The sequence below is a fragment of the Ambystoma mexicanum genome, chromosome 11 (assembly GCF_040938575.1).
Source record: "Ambystoma mexicanum isolate Mex_15411 chromosome 11, UKY_AmexF1_1, whole genome shotgun sequence".
Classification (NCBI taxonomy): domain Eukaryota; kingdom Metazoa; phylum Chordata; class Amphibia; order Caudata; family Ambystomatidae; genus Ambystoma; species Ambystoma mexicanum.
In genome coordinates, this window is record NC_090934.1 from 792,120,102 (window position 1) to 792,146,431 (window position 26,330).

Below are 26,330 nucleotides of genomic sequence, written 5' to 3' on the forward strand. Positions count from 1 at the left end.
AGGAATAGAAGTTTCAAGCAGTACTCACATGGAGTTACAATCCAGCCCATGTGGTCTATAAGCAAAGTCCCATAGTGACAAAAATGGCAAAATGACACTGGCCCTCATTACGACCCTGGCGGAAAGGGGTTTACGCCGGCGTAATGCATGGCGTACCTTTCCGCCAGACTACGAGTTCCCGTAGCGCCATGGCGATTTTTACAGCTGCTTTTTGCAGCCGGAAAAATCCATGGCGCTACGGGACTTGTTGTTAATTACGCCACCGTAATTTACGGTGGCGTAATTAACGCCTTCCCCACTCCCATTATACCCTATGGGGCAAAAATGGGAATGGGGAAGGGTAAATGGGGATTGGGGACTTACCGCCCCGCCAAGGTCGGAATGGGGCGGTAAGTCCGCCAACCCCCATGGCGGAGTTGGCAGCTTTGCGCCATGGACCATGGTGCAAATTGCACCATGGTTCTCCGCCAGGGTCGTAATGAGGGCCACTGTCTCATTCTAGTAAAGTGCCATTATGTGGAGGATTGATCCTTTAACAAAGTGCATATTGCATCATGGATGAAATCTTCTCTTAGCAAAGAGTCATCAGTCCACATACATTAAACTTGAGTTATCATATCAACTGTATGTATAGAACAACGTGTAGGTAGATCTACTACAGCAAATACGTGGAGTTACATTTCAGCCCGTGTGCCACACGGACTGTCCTCCAATGACATCAGTTCAAAATATGAATTTTATACCCCATTCAAGGTGCAATGTGCAAAAAAGCATATTCATTTTAAACCCAATTCAAAGTGCTGTGTGAAAAGAAGCATATACTCAAATAAAGTGCATAGTGCAAAATGCATAAAAATTCCAGCATTGCAAACACTTGGTTAGCACAGTTTAAATACAGGACATCATATTAGATATAGTTTTCAGATCCAGCCTCAATGGGCATGTATACTCTTCAAAATGTACTCCATGAAGCCCATACTTGATACTAGTCTGGATGGATCTTAACTCCTAAAGTGCAAAAAGTGAAACTACCTTCTTAAAATAACATACACAAACTTAATTCATCTTTACATAAAGTGCAATATGCAAAATTGTCCGAAATAACCTATTTTTCATTCTTAGACAGTGGTACATTCAATAATTCTGTATAGTGTTTTCATTGAATAAACCAACAAGAATTCACAACACAATGGGCCTCATTACGACTCAGGCAGTAAGGGTTTTACGGCGGCATAAACAGCGCCGACCCTTACCGCCTGAGTACGAGGTCCCTTAGCGCCATGGCGGACTTAACACCTGCTTTTAGCAGGTGTTAAAATCCATGGCGCTAAGGGACCATGGAGTTAATTACGCCACCGTAATTTACGGTGGCGTAATTAACGCCTTCCCCACTCCCATTATGCCCTATGGGGCAAAAATGGGAATGGGGAAGGGTAAATGGGGATTGGGGACTTACCGCCCCGCCAAACTCGGAATGGGGCGGTAAGTCCGCCAACCACCATGGCGTAAACGTAGTTTACGCCATGGTGGTAAAGTCACGGCCCAGGCGGTAACTTACCGCCTGGGTCTTAATGAGGCCCAATATAGCACAGTCTTTAAGAAACCAGAAATGGAAATTAATACAGGTAGACAAACAACGCTTTGTTGATTTTATGGCCATGAGGTTTTAATATCCCCATTTCTATAATAAGTCTAGGCTCCAATCATCTCAATTACAACTCCCTGTTGCCTTTGCGTTTATGCTCCGTGACATGCCCCAAAGCTCAACATTTCAAAGCTAAGCATCACTCTTGTGCTTTTGCTGGAAATGAATTGCTAAGGGATAGTTCTCATTAATGTTTGGTATGGCTCTATAATGCTGCAAACCCTGAGCTTCATTGGTCCAATAGTCGAGCTAATATATATATGCGATCACAAGGGCATTACAGATCGTACACCACACATTTTGTAATGCATGTGATCACTTGCCCAACTTTCCAAACTTTTGTTTGGCCATAACATACCGTAACTCACACTTTTACATGCTTACACATTTTGCATTTGCCACATTTGTGAACACCATCTGGTCTCTCAGATCTACCTAGCCAATTCCCTGCTGCAGCTTTTTTACTTCTCTGAAGGAGCCTGAGCTATATATTGAATGTAAGCCTCCCCAGAAACGCACCCCCCTTAGTGAGAGGCAATAACAGACACACCCCAGGAGGGAATGAGACCAAGTGCGGCTGAGATCAAAAGGGTTTTATCTAAACCAATATAGGGCATGCAAAGGACTCTGCAAACTCCAAGAGCGCTCTGTCTGACAATAGCAAAGACAGTCCTACTTATTACAAAACGACATCACGCATGACACAAGCTATAGGGGGCACATAGTCTTAGGGATTGGGTGGTGATGGCTAGGTGGCATACATTGTATACAGTTGCTGCTCCAGGATTGGCGGACGTCTGTGCGGTGCCACGCAGGGTGGATGGGTCAGCTGGGCTCATCGGGGTGGAGTGCTGGGCCGGACATGACTTGTAGTGATGATAAGTGGCAACTCTGATACTTTGCCCTTGTGTCCACACATTTACATTCATTCATCATGCTATACAATTTCAGTTGTCTTGTAACTCTTGTAATACATTGACCTCAGATTGAGAATGAGACAGGGACATTGATATATAATAGGAAGTACCCCAGTACGTCTGTTGTAAGGACACCTTAGGTTCAAACATGTTAATCCCATGAGTCTATGTGTGGGGTCAGGGACACAGGAGGGGTTACTTGATCGTCATGTCCTGAAGGGTACGGTGAGGGATGGTATTACAATCTTTTGGTACAGGGGTGGGCGCCCCCCTTCGAGGGCCATTAACTTGGGGTGAACGGGGATACCAATGGGCTGTGGGAGGCATGTAACCGGTGCCCGGGAGACGGTGGGATTTAGGACCAGGTAGCTCGTAATTCAGAGTCAGGCTGTGGCGGCCTCTGACATGGATGCTTGAAGCGAGTCCAGCAAGATTGGGAGGGCAGGGGAGGGGAGGCGAGGCTGTGCTGTTCGAACACCAGCTATCCCCAGTGAGCCTAGGAGGGAGGAGGGGGCAGACGACCTTGCAGCTCTTAGCCTGTCTCCCTGCACAGGGCAGTGTATCGTACCATTGGCAAGAGACAGCTGACAACACTTGGGGGCTTCTGGGTTGTGCACATATAGTTACATTAGTAAGAATATAAGCTGGGTGACTTTGTCATTTGGCACAATATTTCATAACAACAGTTGACATACGAACATGAGGTAGTGTTAGATTGGTTGGTGTGCAAAAGAGGGCAATACATATTATACCATGATACAGTCTGGCTCCAGTCCCTTGGTGGGCTTACATACATTTCAGCGGTTCATTATTACATTATGTACAGGGGCTGTCAAAAAGCTATCACATATCATATTGCCACTCTTCTACACAATAGCATCAAACGTTAGTCAACGCGACAAATATCACAAAAATGGTTACCACACAATACAAGGTGCCCCAGGGGTGGGCGGGGCTAAGGGGCGCCATACAGTCCAAATTTGAGGGCTTGGTAGGGCATGCAGGGTTGGGCTGGTTTTGGTTACTTCCTAATGAGCTCAGTCACGACTGGGGCAATGAGGTACTGCGGAAGGTTAAACAATAGTGTTTATTTTGTTGTTTGTTCGTGTCTGGTTGCTCGTGAGAATGAGCTCTCAGCGGTTCTACCATGAGGTGGAGGCCGGGGGAAGTTCAGGCCTCTGTGAACGCAGTCAAGCAAGGTTCAGGCTGCAGCTTTTTATGTGTGCAAGTTGTTCTGCCTGTGTTAGGTTTTAACGCCTTTGACAAAATGGAGTTGTCTAGTACAAAATGGTGTCTGTGTTGTGCCATATATGTGGTCGTGAAGCCTCACGTGCTGATCCGCAGCCACCTCGCCTCCCGGGCCCTGGGGCGCGGGGGCTGCCGACGAGTCATGAGTCTTCACCTGGGTAGGAGATGTAGGCTAGAGGGGGGGTCCTATTGACCTGCCCTCCCCTACATTTATCCTTCAAAGACGGTGGTCTATCAAAAGTGATCTGATGTCTTATTTAGTGATCACCAGTGTCTGTTAAGAATCTTCCTCATATTGGGCTATTGGCCTATTGCATAGTATAACGTGTGATGAACCTAATAACAGGTGAATCCACACTTTTAGTGTTTGGTCTCAACAATTAAGGTATCTTTCTTTTCTTAGCCTTTTGATAGGTTATATCACTCACCCTATGTGGATAGCCTCTATTAACAAAACAGTCACCAAGATATCTAGCCACAACCTGAAAATCGACCTCCCTGGAACAATTCCTTCTAGCTCGTTATAGTTTATCATAAGGAATACTCTGAAAAAGGGGTAGAAAGTGGTGTCTTTTAGCATGTAAAAGTGTATTAGATGAGGTAGGCTTGCTATATAGATTAGATGTTACATTCTTGCCCATCACTTTAAACATTACATCCAAGAAGACCAATTCTTCAGCATCAGCTTTAATCGTGAGCTTCAAATTGAGTACAATATTATAGAGACTCTCCACATACTCCTTTAAGAGTGACACAGGACTGTCCCTAACAATAAATACATCATCAATAAAACAATATCAGTGTAAAACATGATTACTGTAAGTATCATATTTGTCCTACCATGCTCTGGTTCTCTCCCACTAACCCATAAAAAGATTATGAACATTGGAGCCAAAAATTCAACATACTCAGCAACATATCTTTTGCTGTTTATAGCTAACGGACCTTGGGTCCAAATAGTGCTTGCAAGCTGTAATACTAAATTCATGTTGTGTATAATGGTGTATAAATATACCACATCCAAGGACACTAGGATATAAGACGGTTCCCATATAATGTCTTCAAGTTTGAACAATAAATCTGAAGCGTTTGTAATGTACAAGCCTAAACTCTTAAAGGTTTTACAGGAAGCTATACAAAAATGTGGAGGTGCTCTCCAAGAGGGATCCAATAGATGAAAGAATTGGCCTACATGGAGACCGCACAAGATCTTCCTGCACCTTTGGCAAAAAGTACAGAATTGTGGTGACGGGGTGGCCATTCTTCAAGTAAAGCACATTTTCCCGGTCCTAAATGCCAGCTTTAAAACTATCATTGAGTAAAGAGTCATAAGTGTGTTTAGTTTCTAAAAGACTGAACTCATCAACTCACACATATCCACTGGTGTTGAGCTGACTACAAGTTTCTTCTAGATATAATTCACTATCCCAAAGGACGACTCCACCCCCTTTGTCCACTTGACGGATCATGTCAGTGTAACGCTCACCTGATTCCCGCAGAGGCGCCGGTCTTGACTGGGTGAATGCCGTATCTTCAAAGGTGATGTGTAACACACGGATGGCTCTCTGGGCTGGACCTCTGTGCACTGTATGTCTGACTCGAAGAGTAAGATGTCTGCAGATAGAAAATATGGGATTAATGAACTGGGGTTATTGGGTGCCTCTCTCCTCTTCCCTTTCTCTTCTCCTGTAGAACCCAAAAGGGTAACGCCCTCACCTTAGGTAAGTGAACGCCGAGCTCTCCAACTGCCTCGGGCAGGGTGCCGTAACCAGTTTCTTCACTGGATAAGGGTGCAGGCCTCTTGACCTCAGAGGACTGCTGTCCGTCGTTAACTGCACGAACGGTAAGTTCTGGGCACTTCAAATGTCTTAAAAGTCTTTTGTTATGATATCTCTTGTTTTGCAGGGTTCCGGCGATGGCAGATGGCGGGCTGATGAGAGTTGAGGATCGAACCCGCGTGAGGAATAGAAGCGCCTGGAAGCACGTAAGTAAGCGCTTGTAGCCTGCGTCACGATGCGCACTAACTGTCCCTTTTATCTTGCAGGTACAAGTTCGGAGCTTTAGAGAAGCTGAAGGGTGCTGGAATACCCACTGGATTCGGCGTGGGAAGGAGTAATGGCACGTGAGTAATAAAGTTGCCCAATGTCTTTAAACGCACCTTCTTTTGTCTTTCAGATGCGGGATGCAGCGCCGAAGGCCTCCGGAGCGTGCGGAGAGCTGGTAAGCTTTTGTCTTTCAGATGCCGGAATGCAGCGCGAGGCGTTGGTGACAGCCGATGGACCAGGTAAGAGATGCGCTGCCACTGAAGACCGAAGTGCTAACCTGTTCTTTCTTTGTCTTTACAGGTGCTGCTGAAGACTGGATTCCAGGATGGCAAGCCTTTGTTCCCTTAGGCCCAGGATCAGAAGCAGAAGACACGATGAGCGTTCTGCTGCAGAGAATGCAGAATAACGCAAAGCAAGATTCATCCATCGGGTGTGGTTTAAATAGCCTCCAGTAGTGCTTAGAGGTCTCCTTCCACAGCCACGCCTAGGTAAGAAAAGAGTTCCTGCTTTCCAGAAGAGTTCCAGTGTTCTGAACTTAGGGAGTGGCTCCTGCCCCACCCAACAGGAAAAGTAGTCCCAAACAGAAGAGGATCAGGGGTTCAACTGGCAGGTAAGTAAGCAGCATGGTCTGCTGCAGGTAAGTCCACCCAAGCATTATGAGCCCGCCGCTTCCAGCGCTGGGACTGGGCATCTTTATGAGCCTGGTGCCACTGGCGCCAGGACAGGGTCCAAAAGGTCCCAATTGGGACTGGCTGGCACTCGGAACCGGGGTTATGGGTCTGCTTCCAAGGGAGTCGGGCAAGTCCTGATCTTTTGGAAGCAGAGATCATGACAGCCAGTTGCAGATTGTAGATCCCAGATAGCCTTAGATTGCTCTAACGTGAGTTTGTGGTCCTGTATAGGGATAGCGTCCTTAAGGTTTCTAAATTCCTTAAGCACTAACTCTTCAAAAACATCAAATTTATCAGTGATAATCTCAGGACAAAATATAGATTGCACCTGTAGATCACTCTCAGAGCTAAAATTAATAGGGATCCCATATGTTTTCCAATATCATACTATTTTCCACATCTGCACTGACATCATCCTCCTCTTGCAGAGTATCCAAACAAATCAGTGACAACAAATCTTTAACAGACAACGGATTGGTCATTCTCTTTCCAACAGATTGGGGAGTGTATCTTTTTACACTTTCGTCAGAGGATATTTTGCTAACCACAATTTCCTCAAACATTTGAAAAGATCTATGTGTGTGTTGGTAAAGGCAAAAGGAAAAGCCAAAGAGAACGATGAATCCAATTCAAGACTGATCTTTCAATCAGTTTAGTGGTCCTTTTAGAGATGTTAAACCATGTTTCCATTACTTATGTGTCCATCGTCCTCTCCGCCTCTGTCTCTGGCCTCTGCCACAGTGAGTCACATGACTCTGAGCCATTCCTCCTGATTGATCGCTTACCTTTGCTTGTGCCTTTCTTGTTAGGCCTCTTCTTCCTCTTCCTGGTGGTCTCCCTCTGGCTTTTCTCTGTGCTGTGGAGTACATGTGAAGCAGTGTGAACTCTTCCTGGACGTTTAAACGTAGCAGTCTTCTGTCTATATCAGGTGACTCAATTTCTGAACTTGTAGTTTCCTCAAGTTGGGCGGTTGATCCTCTCACTGAATCCAATGAGGAGATTTTACATTCTCTTATTTGTTCATCAAAATTCTTAGCGAAAGTGTAGCTCCTAGCCTGCTCTTAGTCTATTTTATCTATTCAAAATTCCTGTTGTTTTATTAGTCAGATCAAATATTTCTATATTCTCTTCCATCTGGTCATTCTCCTTTTGCATTAATCTCTGTCACTAGATGAATATAGCTGTTCTTCCATCTCTTGTACATCTTTGATTACCTTGACCAAATCTAATTTGGCAAACTGAAAAAGTGCACCCATCATGTTCAAAGGAGGTGTGTGTGTGTGTGTGTGTGTGTGTGTGTGTGTGTGTGTGTGTATATATATATATATATATATATATATATATATATATATATATATATATATATATATATATAAAAGAATCAATGAGAATACAGGACTCTGCGCCATCAAATATAAAAGGTTGAGCCCATAAATGATAACATGTTTCGGCTCTGCTGAGCCTTTTCCAAATCCGGGCCTTTACCTGCCGACGCGTCCGACTATTTGTGTTCCAGGAACAGATTGTTACTGGGGATTTCACCCCGTTAATACTACATGGACATCAGTCTTATGAACTGGTTACATATAATTTCGGCCCGGATTTGAAAAAGGCTCAGCAGAGCCGAAACATGTTATAATTTATGGGCTCAACGTTTTTGATGAACAACAAAGGAATAATGACATAAAATTACCTTTATATTTGATGGCGCAGAGTCCTGTATTCTCAATGATTCTTTACTGTGTCTGGGACGGTTAGGCTTTTTTTACCGTCTTTATACAGTCGACCTGTGACAACTTGGATTGGATTTCTGATAGCTATATAAGAAATTTCATTCGAGCTCTTATTCAAGTTACAGTACTTTTGTACTAATAACCTATGGGATTGTAAGGAGTCGCCTTTTAGAGCAACGTTCTTTAAAGCCACAGATTTTTGGAAAAAAAAAAAAAAATATATATATATATATATATATATATATATATATATATATATATATATATATATATTCAAGGCATAGTATCTCAAGCAAGAGTATAACATTCCTCTATTAACATAGACATACTTCACAATGTTCATACGGTCTCAACTGGAACATGAGGTACTCCCAAGCAATAGTTCCAGCCCCTAACTGCTCAACATTTTTCTTAGTTGTAATATATATAATCTTATAAGATGTCACAACTCTGAACACTTTAGAAGATTCCACCACTCACTCTTTCTCTATCTTCTCCGTTGAAATTCTAGCTGTCATCTCCAGAACTATAATTTGACACCAGATCCCTCATCCGTGTTTCGGTTAAAAGTCTTTGGGCCTCATCACGAGTTGGGGTGTATCCCGGCTGTAATACTGCCTGACTGTAATAGCCTTAGCACCGACCGGTCTTGTGGTATTACCGCTGGATCACGGGTTTGGCGTTAATGGTAAATCCCCATTCCCCAATGGGGCATTTTCAGCGCTAATACTGCGGGCTAATACAGCCGGCGGTAATACCGCAGAAAACAGGGCACTAAATGGGATTTTCACCTCCAGATAAAAGCAGGAGGTAAACCAGCCCATTTAGCACCCAACTCGTGATACAGCCAGCCCTTAAATGCGGCGCTAATACTATTACCACCGGATTTAAGGGCTACAGCCCAAATCGTGATGAGGCCGTTTGTACAGACTGTACCCTTTTATTTATTGTTTCAGCTCCCCAATAGTAATTATTGGTAAGTAGAATTAACATAATTCACAACAGCCAAATGTTTCTTGTCTCATTGCTCCTTTCCCATCCATTTCTCAATGTTTGACCCCTAATAAATATTCTTATACAAGCTTTGTACAAGGTGTGCCGAAATTCAAGAAGAACACATCCATCACTTTTCCATCAATGGTGATAACAGGATTGTAGGTGTTTCCATTACTCAATTTTTCAGCTGTGACACCAGGCAAACCGGTATAGATGATCGAATCCGACCTGCTTTCTTTTTTTTGTTGATGCAAGACTACATTTGCTTTTTACGCTATAATAGCTGAAGTGGTTAGATTTCCTGGAAGTAAAGGTCTGTAGACTGAGTTAAGGACCTGAATGAAGCAAGGGACTTTGACAATCTCTAAGGGACAATGCCACGTAGACAGCTCTCCACCAAGAATATCCTAGCGATTAGTGCTCTTGATAAAGCAAACTACAGGCCGATCTTAAACATTCCCTACCCGGAAAAACTCCTGGCAACCTACGTATATAAATTAACCCAAGAACACGTAGAAAAACACCACCTGCTAGCCCAAGCTCAAGTCGGTTTCAGACCCACAAGAGGAATGGAAACAGCACTACTATCCATCTAGGACGACCTAAAAAGTAACGCAGACTCAAACACAACCTCAGCCCTTATCCTACTCGACCTCTCCGCAGCCTTCGACACAATTAGTCATGACACCCTAAGCAAAAGACTAGAAGACATAGGCATAACAGACACAGCACTACTCTGGACTAAATCATTATTTGCAGACAGACCAGAAACCTTATGGATTAAACCCTTAAAATCCACTCCAAGAGCTAACGACTGTGGAGTGCCACAAGGATCCTCACGATCACCAATGTACTTCAACATCTACCAGACACCGGTTATCAGAATCTTCAAAAAGTACAACATTACATGCTACAACTACGCAGATGATACTCAAATCATCTACAAAATCAAAGACACCCAAGTCGGTCACGCAACCCTAATCGAGTGACTAAAAGAAGTCTTCAACTGGATGACTGCCAACAACCTGAAAATCAACCCAGAAAAAACAAAAATCATGATCATATCCAAAGACCAAGAGAATGAAACCGCCATCCCTTGGCCAACGGAAATGTGAACCGCACCATCATCATCTAAGGTAGTAAAACATCTGGGAGTCCTGATGGACAACACCCTAACCTTAGAACCACAAATAAATGCAACAGTCAAGAAATGTTTTTTCCTCCTCCACATGACAAGAAGAATCCTACCTTTCCTCTCCTTCACGCACAACACACTCACTATCGTGGCCCTCATCATGTCAAGAATCGACTATGCAAACAGCCTCTTCCTCGGAATACCAGAATATCACCCGAAGAAACTACAATGGACCCAAAATACAGCAGCAGAGAACACATCACTCCTGCTCTAAAAACAGTACACTGGCACCCAGTAAAACATTGCATCACCTTCAAAACAATGTGCATAACGCACAGGGCAATCAGCTGACAGGGAGCAGAATTCCTACAAAAGAAAATAACAATATACAAGCCAACAAGACTCCTCAGGTCAAACAAAGAAATCCACCTGGAACCAAAACCATACCTCAAGAAAAAACTTGTAGGCACCTCCTTGTACCACTTATCTGCAAAAACCCGGAACAACATCCCAAAAGAAATAAGAAACACCAAAGATCACCTAAAATTTAGGAAATTACTAAAAACCTGGCTCTACAACACCACAAACTCAAACTGAAAACTGAAACAGAAAGGAAAAGGGATGACCAAACTAGACTAGACACGGACAACTCCAAGAACCGACTGCATAGCTCCCAAGGCACCCAGACGAGTGATGCTGGGTAGAGTGCAACACAGGCGATGCCCATGGAGACGGAATCAACAACCCACCCTAATCCAACCCAACACCCCCACTCGCCCCTTAGTTGCCACCAGGTAACACAGTGTTGTGGAATTGTCGGGATTGGCAATCACCACAATAGTTGAGCTGTGGACATTGGCAGGTGCACTAGCCATATGAGTGGGAAGGAAAGATAGGTAGGGCTGCGATGCAGACTGGGGGAGGAGGGGGCCAGATGTGAAAGGGACCGTGAAGGCCGGACGGACCCAGATCAGGACAGAGGCATAGGGGTGCTACCGAAACCCATCTGGGGAGATTACGGAAGCCCACTGCCTCAAGTCAGGATAGAGATGCCAACTAACCAATTGCACTAACAATTTCCCCCTCTGCATACATCTCTCAAACACCAAACCAAACACAACCACAAACCTACAGCACAACAAACCGCACAAACTTCACTACATGGCAACAACAAAACAAAAACACACATAGACTTGCACAACAGTACACAACGACTACCGGCCGCAAACACCCCAGTCCCATCCAATGGACCCACCGGGCTAAGGCCGCCAACAGCACATCATTGCTCTCTTGCACATTTCCAGCTACCTCCCACTAACCCCCCTTCCTCTTTCAGAGCTGCCAGAGCACGACTCCGGTGGTGATAGTGCGCGGTACAAATGTCCTTTAACATTAACATTAACATTTAGTTCTGGGATATTCATTTCATTTTAAACACATGATTATTCTGTTTGCATCTTCAAATGCATGGCTGGCACGAGTGGAGAAACATAAACGACAGACTACTTTTGGAAACCAGTGTATAGTAAAGCAAACCATGGTGCCATGGTTGTGAGAGGTGTATTCACTTACCAGGAAGATAATTGCACAGGCTCTCTGCAACACATTTCTAGCAAATTAAAAACATTTTTGACACCCTGCGGAAGTAAGCTGGGCTAATTTTGAAGTTGTGAAACAAATCATCAGTGAAGTGGGGCAATTTCACTGTGGTTTCTCCAAGCAGGAGTCAACAATATGTTGCTTATTTGCTTCATACTTTGCAGTATGAGGAATTTCAAAGCAGGTATGGTGCGGATTCCAAAGTGTCTCCTCTTTCCTGGTTTCAAATCTATGACAATACTGTCTCCAGCAAGCAAAAAAACAGGTTTTGCTACCCATATTCAAACCTGTAACCCACACATTATGAGCATATAGTTGAATGGCACTACTCTATGCAATACTTATATCACATTAGCTGGGATAACCCATCCTACTCCTAATTTGACACATGTAGTTTGCAAGTTAATACAATGATTTATCGTTACAGAACTGAAGACACGTAATCAATACACTTCAGAATGAAGACGCGGTGTTATCCACTCCCAGGTTATAACATGGCACATGCAATTTGGAAATTGAGCATTATTGCCTAGATCCCACCTACATGCAACTAATTGGGCAGCTATGTTCCCAGAAAGCCGATGTAGGGCCTTAGGAAAAGAGTGCAGAAGGCACATAACTTCCCATATTGCCAGTAGCTCTGGAATAAAGGATATTAACACCCAAACAAAGGGCCATGTGACTTGCACAGCCACAATTTGTGGAGAAAAAAAGAAGACATGCCATTTAGACATGGCTGCTGAGCAATGGGTGCTTGGCAGTCGTGCAATAGATGTCCTTTCTCTCTTTCTGGTGAGGAAGGTAGTACCACAGTCGAGCCAAGCTGGAAGAGGGGAGGTGCAGGGGGAAAGGAGCGGCAGCAGCACTGGAAGCAATTGTAGTTGTGACTAAACAATGGCTGGGGTGCGGTATGACAGCCGTTGATTTGACAATGGAGTCCTCTGAACCAACAGGTTTGCTGCATGAGTGATTATTGCCTTGAAGTAATTGTAATCGTTCCTGATTGGCCGAGCGGCATTTGCCGCTATTGTAATGTTATTTTTCAAACTATTGAAAACCTGCAAATGGTAAATATGGTACAGGTATAGTATGAATTATTTGAATTATATTTAATCCATTAAAGACAATTATGATGGTGCGTTTGATGACTCTGCTAAAAAGGGATTTTATTTGCAAAAGGAGTAACTGTCACACATAAATAATATTTAGAGACTGTGTGCAGTGTTTTTCAGCCCAATTCGCCCCCAACGTTTTGACACACAAGTATTTCTGAGATATTGATCCGAGTAATCTGTCTCAGTGGGACTCAAACTATGTAGTGCAAGAAGTTATTACTCTCCCTCACTCATAAAAATGAAAGAGATTTTATACAGTTGACCTTTGTTAGACACACTCGAACTGAAAAATGTACACTGCCAATGTGAAGATTGATGGGCTAACGTAGCTGTAATAATAACGATTAAATGTGATGTGAAAATAGTCTGAGCTAAAAGTCATGGATATAAGACTTTCCAGTTCATATGATCTATAAAATCACAGCACAAATGACTGAGAAGAAGGAAACAACGCACAAAGCAGTGTTCCAAAGGCACAGGAGTGCATTATTTTAGGATTGAAAAGTGCCACAAGGTAACAACTTTCACTCACGTGTCCACTCACGGGTTCAGCAGGACACACATTCTGGGAGGAAACAAAGGAATGGACAGTGCTGGGAACGGCCAAGCACTGCAGTCAACCATCTGAATGCAAAATGGTGTCTGCACTCCAAAAAATATGCAATGCGCTGATCCCGGATTGTTTGCACGTGAAAGATGTATAGTTTCTAAGTGTGAGCATCAGTAGCAGTGAGTGCTTGCTCATAGCCTTCAGCCTGCCGACAACAGTAAACCAATGAAGCAATCTGTGAGTTTCCCTTGGGGAGGTCAAATGAGAGCGGAAGGAGAGAGGAGTATGGGAGTCAGGAGATGAAGGGAAGAGGTGAAGGGCAATGTGGATTGAAGGTGCAGAGAGGATACAGTGGTGGTGAAGTAGAGGAGAAGAACAGAGGAGGGGATGAGAACATGAAGAGAGGAAAGGGAGCATTGTAGATAGAGGCAAGGAGCAGGAGTTGACAGGGAAGAAATGTGACCCTGGAATAGTATTTCAAAGTGGCATCATATTACAGTGTGTAAGGAAGCCACACCACTAAGTAAACCTTGAGGATTCTCTGTCCAAGAACTTTTTTTTTTTTTTATGGCTCCATATAGTGCATTTTTTTGAAGCTTGTTTGTCCCTGTATAGGCGTATGAAAGTAGGGAAATAATAACAAAAAGGCAAAAACATGTGCTAAAATCAAGAAAAAATATCATGGAAGATGTATAACTAATTCTGTATATGGGGATGAGAAATGATGGATGCAATGGAGTTTGGTGACCGGGAAAGACGGTAAAAGGAGCAGAAAACCAGGGTACCTACGAAAAGAGGCTCATGGTATAGAGGCCCACTGGGGAATCGCCAGAATTCACTGTAGCCTAGTCCACCACTCACGAGGAGGTGCTGGAAGGAAGAGGGGGAAGAACACCAGAGAGCAGAGGAGAGTGCAGATGAAAGAGGCAGAAAGAAGAAGAGGAGAGGAGAGGCCGAGAGAACGGTAGAAAGAGAGGGAGGAACAATGAAGGGGAAGTTGGACTAGAGTAATGAAGAGGACTGAGGAGATGAAAGAGGATAGAGAAGAGCAGCCAGCAGAGAGATAGGAGGGGTGGTACATTATGAGGGACGAGGTGAAGGCAGGTAAAGGAGAGAGGGGGGGTAAAGGAGGAACATAGTGGAGTGCTGTGAATCATTGAGGTAGATGTGAAGATAGAGATAGGCAGAGGGAGAGAAGGTGACGGTCAGAGCACTCAGAGAGGAGGAAGGGAGGAGTAGAGATGAGGAGGATGAGGCTACCAAATAACGACTCAATCATAGAGATTGCAGTTCAAGACCAAATCCCTCGAGCAGCTCCTAGGCTGGAGAAGGAGTAGTACCCAAAAAGGACTCTGACAGACTGTCACTGGGCAGACTCTAACAACGCCAGGGCCGGTCATGATACTTCAAAGGACTTTGCCGTGTCTGACATCAAGACCGTGTCTGACGCCCTTTTAGATGACACCCAGGCACCAGGGTAATTGTATTGATATTCCATTAAAGAGGATGTGTGATGTCTTGACAACATCTATGCATGCTGGCAAGCAACTCCAATGTCAAGAAAGAAGTCCAGGTCTCTTAAATCCCCAAAGTCTGTCAGGAAGGAAGAGACTAAGAGAGAAGGGAAGCCTGGGGCGACAACTGTCCTATAGAATTTACCAAAGACTGGGTTTCATGTGTTGTGGATCTTATGAGTGTAACAGACTATGGCCAGTGTAAAGGATGTGCATGTACATCACTGGTGACTGCTTGAAACATGTTTTGGGGGTGACCATACTGTCCCACTGAAGGCCCGCCTGCTGTGGCTGATCCCAACACACAGAAAGAAATCAACAGAGAAATATGATATTTTTATTACATTGACAAGGAGAAACACTGGGAGGACCTTTCTGCAATTCATGAGCTATTCCTAGGTCAAGCTTTACTGCATATCCTCGTGAAGTGAGCAACATCATAATGGCATTTTGCACATTGCACAATGTCGCAGCCAAACGAATGAACACCTCGATTAGGAAGAAGTGACGGAAGTAGATGACACCTTGTGCAAAGAGGCTCAGAATAACATGCATTTTGAAGGCATTGCATGAGAAGATATAACGCTAATGTGGCTGGATATCCCATAACCACTTACATTCAAAGATCAGAATATTAAGGACACATGGCCATACATGTTTGCTCTTTGTTCATAACGATGCAACATAGCAGTATAGTATAAGAATGCAACTATGTCAATGAAGTCTGAATAATCCCAGCATTGCTGCATGATATGATATGGTTGACCAATATGAATTATAAATCCTATGCATTGTATTACATTACTTGTTTTGCGCTAAGGTCGTTTTACTTACTCAATGTCCCTGCTTGATAGAATGTGTTTTGTGACAGCAACAACGTTGCACAATACCTATTACATAGTGCCTGATGATGAGTAAATAGGACATACACTTGTAATGACCCGTTCCTAGCGGAATGGGGTTATCAGCGTTTTAAGCATGCTCTGCAATGTATTTTCCCTTCTACTCACATCATCACAACTCCGACACCTTGAAAGGCAATAGCTAGGCCACTGTTGATGTATGTCAGGCAGGCTCCAGGATTCCCCGAATTCAACATGAGCAAGCAGTAGCCTCATTGCATCAGGTTACATGCTTCATTATTGAGCTGCGAGAGTTATGCACTGAAGCCCTTTTCACATTGTCAATGTGGGCTGTATTATTACAGTTCAGTGTGCCTCCTGCACATAAGGGTGTGTTTTATCGCCACAGAGATACTATCATAAACATTCATATTTGCTCATTTTGGGGGTTGTCCTAGAAGCATAATAGTGCTCTACACACCATATAACATGATCCCCAACAGCTCATGTTGGGGTTATACTGCTCACCTGAAAACATACATGCATGGCTGCATTCCAGTCTTGGTTGCTGGCTTTGGGTGACTGTCAGTGTGGCAGACATTGGCATTTCAAAGGTATCCCAAGTTCCTATATTTTGGTGTTGGAATCCAGGACTGCCTTACGTGTGCATCCAGATCATGGAGCAACAGGGCCTTTCCTGGCTGAAGAGTGTTGCATGAATGCCACATGAAGATGGAAAGAGTACAGGAGATAGCAACTGTTCACGTCATAGTTTGTCTCCCTTTTTTCCCTGACCCTTCCTCATCACCTATTCTTTCCCCTGTGGATTTTGCAACCACTTTTCTGATAAGGTCTCCCAGTTGCGCTCCTCTCTCTATTCTGCCCACTTTCAGGATCCTGCTGCCTCACCCGTGTCTGTTTCTTCGTCTCTTTCCTCTTTTTGATTTTTCTCTTAATCTTACATTGATCTTGTTTTTTTTTATATCCCTGCATTCACCCTACTGCCTCACTTCTTCACCCTGTACAAAACTCTCTTACAGCCAAGATCTTCTGTCAAATACTTTCATTCTTGACTACACTTTTCAACAACTCACTCTCTCTCTACCTCCTACTAATTATAAATAGACTATCATTCGCTCTACTCTATAAAAAAAAACATCACTTGGCCCTTTCATTCCTTCCAGTTGGTGTGTGATCTGCCTCCATTCCATGTATGTCCACAGTCATGTAACATTTGGTGTATATACAAATGCAACTTTTCTCAACTGCTCATCTCTTCTTCCCTTCTATTAGACTGATTTTGCTCATCCCTGCCCCACACATTCTCTTCTTTCTGCTCATCATTGTATGCTATCCTGTATGCTGATTCTCCTTAATCTTTCAGCAGCTTTTTTCACACTTGATCATCCTACGTTTCTCCCCACTTTCTCTTCTTTGAGATTTTACAGTGGTTTCAATTGTATTTGTCTAACAACACCTTCCTTCCTTCCTTCCGCTCCTCTCTTTTACTATATGCTGTGCCTCGGGGAGCTGTACTGGCCGCTTCTCTTTCACTATATAATATTCCTGTCTCCTCTATTGCTGCTTACTTTGGTCTTTCAGTCACTTGTATGCTAATAATTTCAGATTGTCATCTGCTTTTCTCTGACCCTCTTCATTCCACCCTTACTGTCTGTCTCCTGGCCATCCGATCTTGCATGCACTCTCGCGTGCTTCATCTTAATGTCATCAAAATGCATAAACTATTACACACAATGGCCCTCATTCCGAGTCGGGCGTTAGGGGATACTGGGCACCGGTAAGGAGACCGGTGCCAGTAATCCCCTACCGCCCGATTCCGAGGTCCCCTAACGGGAACCATAAGGGATGTGTGGTTGGACCACACGTCCCTTATGGGTCCCGTTAGGGGACCAAGGCGACCTCCCCAATCCCATTGAGCCCTATGGGGGCTCAAATGGGAATGGGGAATGGTTTGTTCAATGGGACTTACCGGTCCCTCCAGGGTCGGAATGGACCGGTAAGTCCCCATTGAACAAGACCGGAGGCGGTACCGGTATGGGAGGCAGCCATGGAACTAATTGCTCTATGGCTAACACCATACTCCGAATGACCCCCAATTTCTTCATCTATCCTTTCTTTTCCTCCTTCCCATCTTCCCTTCTCTCCAACTGCTCAGAATCTAGGCATTATATTCAAGTCTTCGCTTTCTTTTTCACACCACATTTCGAATAACTCTCGTTCATGTCACAATCGACTATATAATATTCATGATGAGCGTGCTTTTCTTTCCTTTCAGACCACCAAACTACCTAACTCTGCTCTTGTCCTCTCCCATCTTGATTATTGATCTACTTTACTAATAGATTTCCTTGCTTATCCACTTGTTCCTCTCCACTCTATTTTTAACTTGGCTATTTGTACTCTCTTCTGTCATTTTCCCCATTCTTCAATTTCCCTTACACATTCTTTTTAATCCCATCTCGAGTTTCCTTTACTTTTTCAATTTTCATCTAGTGCATTCATGGCTTCACTCCCTCCTTAGTTATCCTCTTTAGGTTCTATGTATGTTCCCTCTCACACTTTCCTCATTAATGCCATTGTCTTCTTGTAGCTCGGGCACCTCTTTGGACTCAGTATCGGTTCCGCTGTTTATCATTACTTGGACCTAAGCATTTCAGCTCCTTCGCCCTGACCATTGGATCTCCTACTTTCTTCTTAGTCCGCTGTTGTCTTCGAATTCATCTGCTATCCTATCTAGCATACCTTGACGTATCTTATAATCACTTATATTTTTTATTTCATTTATACCATTATTTTGCTGAACAGAGCTTCTGCGAAAACGCTATAAGAATGAATAAATACAGATTAACCACAGAGTTCCTGGGGATGCCTCCCACTCCTTTAACTTCATCAGACTTTATTTAAATGCCAGTACATTTTCTTTGTTGCGGCATCTGCCTTTGGCTGCCTGACCCCAGTGGTGGTGAATGTTTTTTAATAGGGGCTCATGCACTGTATAAAAGGTCAAGAATTCCACAACATGCCATCTTCACAGCAGAGTCTGCAGACCTCCATCATCCCCACCTTTCCACCTGGACACTGGATCTTGATAGATGGATTGTTTGGAGGGCCAAATCTGCTTCACCTTTAGCATTGATAGTGAGAGCTGCCAAGCCCTCCTGCTAGTGCAATGTATGTCTGATCTTTTGGGCCAGAACACACATTTTACAATATATAGAAGCCTAGTGATTAGTTGTATTTAACATGTTATTGCGTTACTTTATGAATGATTATGAAGTGATTTCACGTACCATTTAGGAAAGACCAACAATGCTGAAAGGCTGTAATTCAAATAACACGGTAGTATATTAAATTCAGCATGGTGTAAATTAGAATAGTGAGAATACAATATTGCCTATGTTTGAACTGTGTCACGGTAAATTAATGCTTAAAGTAAATGTAGGGGCAGATTCAACAAGAAAACCATTTTCTGCAATAAGTCTCACCTGACTATGTATTATGGGTTGATGGTGTAATGTCTGCCAGAAAGTTGTATTGAGTTAATGTCTTGTTGATTCCAGGTGGAATGTATTCCGTGTGTGAAAGCAGACATACATTGTGTTTGATTCACTAAGAATGCATACTTAAACCTGACGCCCACCAGTGGAACATCCACCAGGGAATTGTCAGTCATCAATAACATTTTAACATAAAATGTTCCAAAATTCTTTTATTTCCACTCAAACATGTTTGCAACACATATATCCATTTACTCCATCTAATCAATTCCTTTCTGTGCACTCATTTCCACGTTCACACTATTCAACCCAGACTTAAACCATTAACTGTTAGGTGTCAGATAAGCGACAGGAGGTTGTTTTTGGCTGCTCTTTTTTATGTTCGTGAATACCAAGTAAGTTACACCTTTTTAAAGTTCCACTCACAAAAACTCTGGCATGCCCAGGAAATCAAGGACACACCTTTTGACACACCCATTCCATGTGAGCTACTACTTTGCCTTTTCATTCATGGACGCAGGTTTGCCATGTTGTGTGATTTGGCAGAATGATTTGATTGTCATAGCTTTGGTTGTACATAGAAATGGAAATGCATATTACCTGTTCTAGAATGGCCACGGTATGCAATTACTATTTTTACTGATTTTTTTGCGGACTCGTTTTATCATACAGACCTGTTTAGGAAACATGTATTTATGGTTTTCTCACAGCAGCAGGTGTTCTACTGTCATAAGCAGAATAATCATAGCTCTCAACTCACACGCTTTTGGCGGGTGTCACCCGCCTTGTAAACAGCTCTCTCACCCGCCAAGCCTCCTGCACTCCCATTCGTTTCAATGGGCCTCTCACCCGGCAAAAATAAAATCGGGGGTTTTCACCCGCCTTTGCGACATAAATGGTTGAGAGCTATAGAATAATTTAAGACATATATACCGGGAATGCATAATCAGTGCCTCTGTCCAATGTCAGTCAAAGGGGAGGGATGTGACAGTGAATTCCAGTTATATCGGTTTCTCCTTTTTTTTTTACTGTCAAACATTTATTTGGGGCTGACTCCATTTGGTAATGACATGGAATGTAGCAAATAGACACTTTTGAACTCCTTCCGTTTGTCACTCTCACGGTCACCTGTTTCCTTTTTTGAAGCACATTCCTTATAATGAGACCCTGTATTGGGTGTGCTTTTATTGTAGTTTTCTGTGTTGCCCTACACAGTTATCCTTTCATGTAAATTCACTGTAATCAAAACATAGAATATCTCCTTCTCATGTCTTTAAGATGCCCCTTTAGTTCAACTTTCTGATGCTGGATGGTTAATGGCCAGAGAGCCATTTTATGGGGCAACCCACAACAAATAGGTATTATTCTCTGTGCAAAAACAGATATCTCCTGACTGTGAACTCAAGTTGTTTACGGGGCATGGTGTTACACGTTACGCCTCACTTTGTGATATTGCACTTGGTACTTGAACATTTGCAATCCTACCCTCACAGCATAGAAAAAACAGATGAGTGTGGACCATTCTTATTCCTGCACTAGTTTGTGAGGATTTGAATAAGATTAATACGGATTGCTTCATTAATAAATGATCTGAAAACAGGGGTGGACTCTTTTGTGATGGTACCCTGAGGTTCTGCTCATCTTACCCCTTCCCTATCCACATTGCCTCTTTCCTTCTATCTCTCCTCCACCCCCACATCCACTTGAAGCAAATCATTAGTTATAAACCCTACTTAGAGGAGTTGCTCTTTCTCACACAGTGTAATATAGAGGCAATTTGAAAAATAATTCCAGGGTCACTTCTGTTCCCCAGTCCACCACTGTCTGGACATATGTAAAAGTCACGAGTTTGAAGCACTGCTTGGCATCTTTCGAGGAATGGGAAATCCAAAAATGCAAATTTTTAGGGAAAAGGGAAGCATTTGTCTGCCACTCTCTCAACACGACATTTCAAATTGCAAATAGTATTTTCAATGATTTTGTTGGTGCATGACAATCTTTGGACATTGTAGTACGTCAGATAAGAATTTGAAATTTAGTAATTTTTCTAACAGATAACTTCATTGATTGTAAGAGTTTAAGTACATTTATTATCACAATAAGATGTTTGCCTCCTCATAATTTCAATAAACATAGACGTTCTTGAGACTAATTGTTGAAAGTAATGGCTTAAGCATATTGTTCCTTTCTAGGGTTGATGGTGCCTGCATAATTTGCAACATGTGAACCAGAGGCTTCACTAAAAAGGTCAGTTGCATCCTTTTTCTCAGAATCGTACAACTTTAATCAGATAATACCAGAGTAATGCGTTCATTCGGTGCAAATCGATTTGCTGGTGTATTCAAAACGTGAATTTAAGTAGAAGCACTTGTGCTTCACTACGGTGCCGTGTTAAAACTGACTGCATCTTTGCTCTAGTGCAGCTTGGTGTTATTTTTAAAGATACATTTGTTTGTATACTTTGTTAAATTAATGACTGTGTTAATCACAAAGCATTCATCTAGGATCAATGGGACGATTAATTATGAGATTTTCTGTTCGCCTTTTTCATTGGCACTTCATATTCCAATGCTGTGTCAATAGATTTCCCATGGAGGTGGGGTCATCAATTAACTGAACACTTCTTCTGCTTTCTAAATAGGTCTGTAGTCATGTAACACATTTGGGACCTCTTGTAATTTCTCATAACTTAACTATCTAAAATCGTGCTGTTAAGATGCATACTTCTACATGACGATGAGAAGCGAAGAGCTAGCTATTTAGATCAAAAATCAATGGCCATGATTTACAAAGATTTGCCCCATAACAAATCTGAGATGCCTGTTTTTTTCTTTGAAATGTTCATATGCAAATGCATTATAATCAAATAGGCTAAAGGGTCTCTCTAGCTTAACCCTGCTGTTAGGCTATGTGATCAGGGATACAGTGGCAGGTTAAAGTCCTATTCGATACAGTTAAAATCTTTGCAAATCAGAGCCAGTGTTTTCGTCAATTTATGTTTGCATTTATAAAAAAGATATATATGAAAACATGAGCAGTTTCAGGCAAACATTTTAGTAGCTGTGTACATAGGACACTAGACATGGTAAAACTGATTCGGTCAAGCATGTCTCCTTTCAAACTTCAGCCAAGAAAGAGATCCACATTTGTTCTCACACGTTCAGGTGTTTTTCATGAGATACAAGGTGAGAGTTGCCAAGTTTTCTTCCATGTCCTTAGAGTGAGGACCATTCCGCACCTAAGGGACTGGAAGAGGGGGACTGAGCAAGATAACGCACGTACAGGGTATTAGTCATCAAAAACTCCTGCCAACGCAGGGAGGAAACCCCCGGTTTGCCTTGGGTGTATAGTCTCAAAGGACATAAGAGATGCACAGTACCACCAAGAGTGAGGAGGAATCATGAGGAACACAAAAACATACAACAACACACTGTAGGGTCATGCATTCCAGAAGGTACGCCTGTGGGTAAATGGTGCCCAAGCAAATATATCTTGGCAGAAGGAAGAAGAAACAAAGAGATACTTGTGCACCTTAGGGACCCTTGTGGAGAAGGGGGCCCTTGCGGGATCCTACTCTGAAACATTAAGCCAACTCTCTAGACAGAATCCTTATGCCAGGAAGGAACTGCATTGGAATAGGCCAAAATATGAGGAGCATTTCAGGGAGTCTGAAACCATCCTGGGGTGGAGAGCTGAATGTTAGAGGCCCACAGGTTTGCCTCAGCAAGGGTATGGGACTTCTGCTTGGCGTCATGTTTGCAGATCAGGCATTTAAAGACTCAGGTCCAAAATTCAGTATGACAGAACTTCTGAATGGAATAGAAACCAACAGACCTGCAAGAGTAACAGAGAATAAACAAGAGATAGGGGCCTATATAAGTGGGAGAGCAAGGACCAAACACAGAGTGGGAATACATGACTGCAGGCACAGCAGCAAAAAAATAGCCCCGTGGAACAAGTCACTGGCAGCCTCCCCATGCATCTGGCAGGAATGCTAGAACTCTGTGTCATAAAGCTGTTATCTGGCTGGACAACATGGCTGGATCTCCTGGACCTTCTGTAAAGTGAAAGGGCACTATGTATATTCTGGAATCACAGGAGCACATTATACTTTGCAAGGTGAGAGAGTACATACAACCCATAAAAGAGTTGAGGCCAAGCAGAAGTCCCAGATACTACAACTTTATGTCCTGGAAGTGTTACCTGGCTGGGAAACATGTTTATACCAGATCGCCTAGAACTGCTGCAGAGTGAAAGGGTGCTGTGTACCTTACAGAATGAGAGGGACACTGCATACCTTATACAGTGAAAGGGAAACCAAACCCATTACAGAGTCAGAGTGGCAATATATCCATTACAGTGTAAGAGGGCACTAGGTTGCTTAAATAGGGAGTGCAACGATATACCCCTTATATAATGGGGGAATCCCTATTTCCCTTGTGAAGTCAGTAGGGTGAAATAACCTTAAAACTGTAAACCTGTGGTAAAGCTGAGAACCAGGTCATACCAGTTTAGAGGATTATTGATACTGGCTGGTAGTTTTACCACCAAAATGTAAATCTGTGAGTATGTTGCACATCATCATACAAAACACATCATGTCACAAATGCAGGCTTAGGTAGTCCTGATAAAGACTCAGAATTCATGTGTCTGGATACAGTAAGAGAATAGTATGTGCCCTGGCCCCTGAGCAAATATGACACTGGGTCACACTGATTTAAATACACGTTCACCTAGTTTCACTTAGAGTCCATTCCCCCTTCACTTGCATAGCTGGTAAAGGATTTCCCTAAAAGACTTTAATTTGCTATCGGGGGTTGCAACTAATTACTGACACATATATCTAATTGCACATGTATTGTTATACTCGCTTTTGATTTTCCTTTATAGGCACAAGACAGGTGGGAGACTCTACAGATCCAGACAATGTCTGTCAGGGAACCTCTGGCCGCAGTCTGTCCCCTACGTTAAAAATCACTCTCGGGCAATATGTTCCTGCCTTGGGCAAGGTTCCTGCATTAGGATCTCTCTGAAAAAGGTGCTCTTATGGGGATGTCCATCCCCTACATCCAAGGTAGAAACCCAGGTAGCACTTCATCTGGCAGACAGCAATCTTTGTTTGTCAATTTCCTGTAAAACTCTCTCTGTGAGTTTGGCTTAAATAACTGATAAACTCCACCCATGCTGCATCATTTGATTAAACTTGTTATCATTGGCTAGAGCTTATAATGAGTTCTCTTCAGATACTAACACTCTCTTTTATCCTTCACTTTAATTTGATTGGTCATACTTATTTTGCCATATTCAATGGGAGATTTTGGTCAGAGTTGGAGCCCTATACATGTTTGCTCCATAACGTCTATTATGAACCTTGCCCATTATTAAAGTGCACATATTTGAACTCACAAGAGAATTGTTTATATTTTGAATCCATGTTTAATTTACTTATAATATGAGAGTAATTCAAATATGTACATTTATGAATAATTCACCCACATGAATATATAATTGTTGGACTTGTATCATGCAGAATTATTCACAGAATTCAAACCCGTTTTTGGTTTTGCAGAACAAACAAAGTGTTCCTTACCTATGGCCAAAAAAAAGGTGATTTAATCTCTGTGCCATTCTAAATGAAACATTGCAATTTTCCTTTTTTTATTTCTGTGAAATGGGTGTGCCCATCTAAGCAGAAAATGTACTTCAAATAGAGGCTTAGGCCTGTTGGAATCCATGGCATTAAACCGGGCATGCACAGAAGACCATTTATTGCAGAGCAACGGATTTAAAAAGTCTTGGTCTAAATGGAAATCTGGTGTTTGATGCATTGTCCTAGTTGAGAAACAAATCCATTTCTTGCATCCTGGCCATAATACACTTTAAAAATCCATCTGTTTCTGTTCTGTTGAATGAATGCATTCTTTTGATTGATGGTAGGGCTTGCTCTGGAAGATAGCTGACCTCTGGCATGGAAAATGCTTTTCAAAGAATACATGTCAGACCAAATGTCAGCTATATTTGTCCATGTTCACATGACAGGGAAAATAGAACACACGACGTTGGTGTTTATTTTGGCTTTTTTGCACATTTATATACATGTTGTATTGTTTTTGCATTACATTGCAGCACAAAAGCAACTGCCTGTAAGGGTTGTAAATAAATAAGTGTTATTTGACCCTACACAGAAAATAACACTCACAGAGGAAATCATTGCCAACAGGCTGGTAATTCCAATGGGCCTCATTACAACCCAGGCGTTAAGGGGTTAACGGCGCCGTAAAAGGTGTCGGCGCCATTAAACCCTTAACGCCTGATTACGAGGTCCCTTTGCGGGTTGCACTTTAACGCCTACTTCTAGCAGGCGTTAAAAAACCAACCCACAAAGGGACCTAGTAGCTAATTACGGCACCGTATTTTACGGTGCCGTAATTAGCGCCTTCCCCATTCCCATTGAGCCCTATGGGGGCAAAAATGGGAATGGGGAAGGGCCCATTGGAATGGGGCGGTAATTCCGCCATTCACCATGGTAATTTACCGGCGTCAACCATGGCGCTAATAGTGCCATGGTTAACGCCAGGGTCGTAATGAGGCCCATTGTCTTCATTTAAGAAACAAAATACAATGAGAAGTTATAAGGATATTAAATTAGGATGTGCCTTGCCACCAACTATGTACAAATGTGTTAGGCATGTAAATGGCATAGCCGTAAGAATAACTTAATGAGAGAGAGCCTTTGCCAAAGAGTCACTAAGATTCACATAATTAACAGACAACAGTGCCCTTTAGTAAGGCACTATAAACA

The 26,330-nt window shown here is 42.8% G+C and overlaps 1 protein-coding gene across 9 annotated transcripts in view; it reads left to right on the forward strand.

Annotated features, from left to right (window-relative positions):
* The window catches only part of LMO1 (LIM domain only 1), a 701,992-nt gene that overhangs the window by 305,246 nt on the left and 370,416 nt on the right, over window positions 1-26,330 (forward strand). For 4 of the 9 annotated variants that reach the window (XM_069623726.1, XM_069623725.1, XM_069623724.1 and 1 more), the window contains exon 2: window positions 21,721-21,775. The exons of the other annotated variants lie outside the window; for them this stretch is intronic. The gene's annotated coding sequence lies outside the window, so the exon portion shown is untranslated. The remainder of the gene's footprint in view (window positions 1-21,720; window positions 21,776-26,330) is intronic. 9 annotated transcript variants of the gene reach the window in all.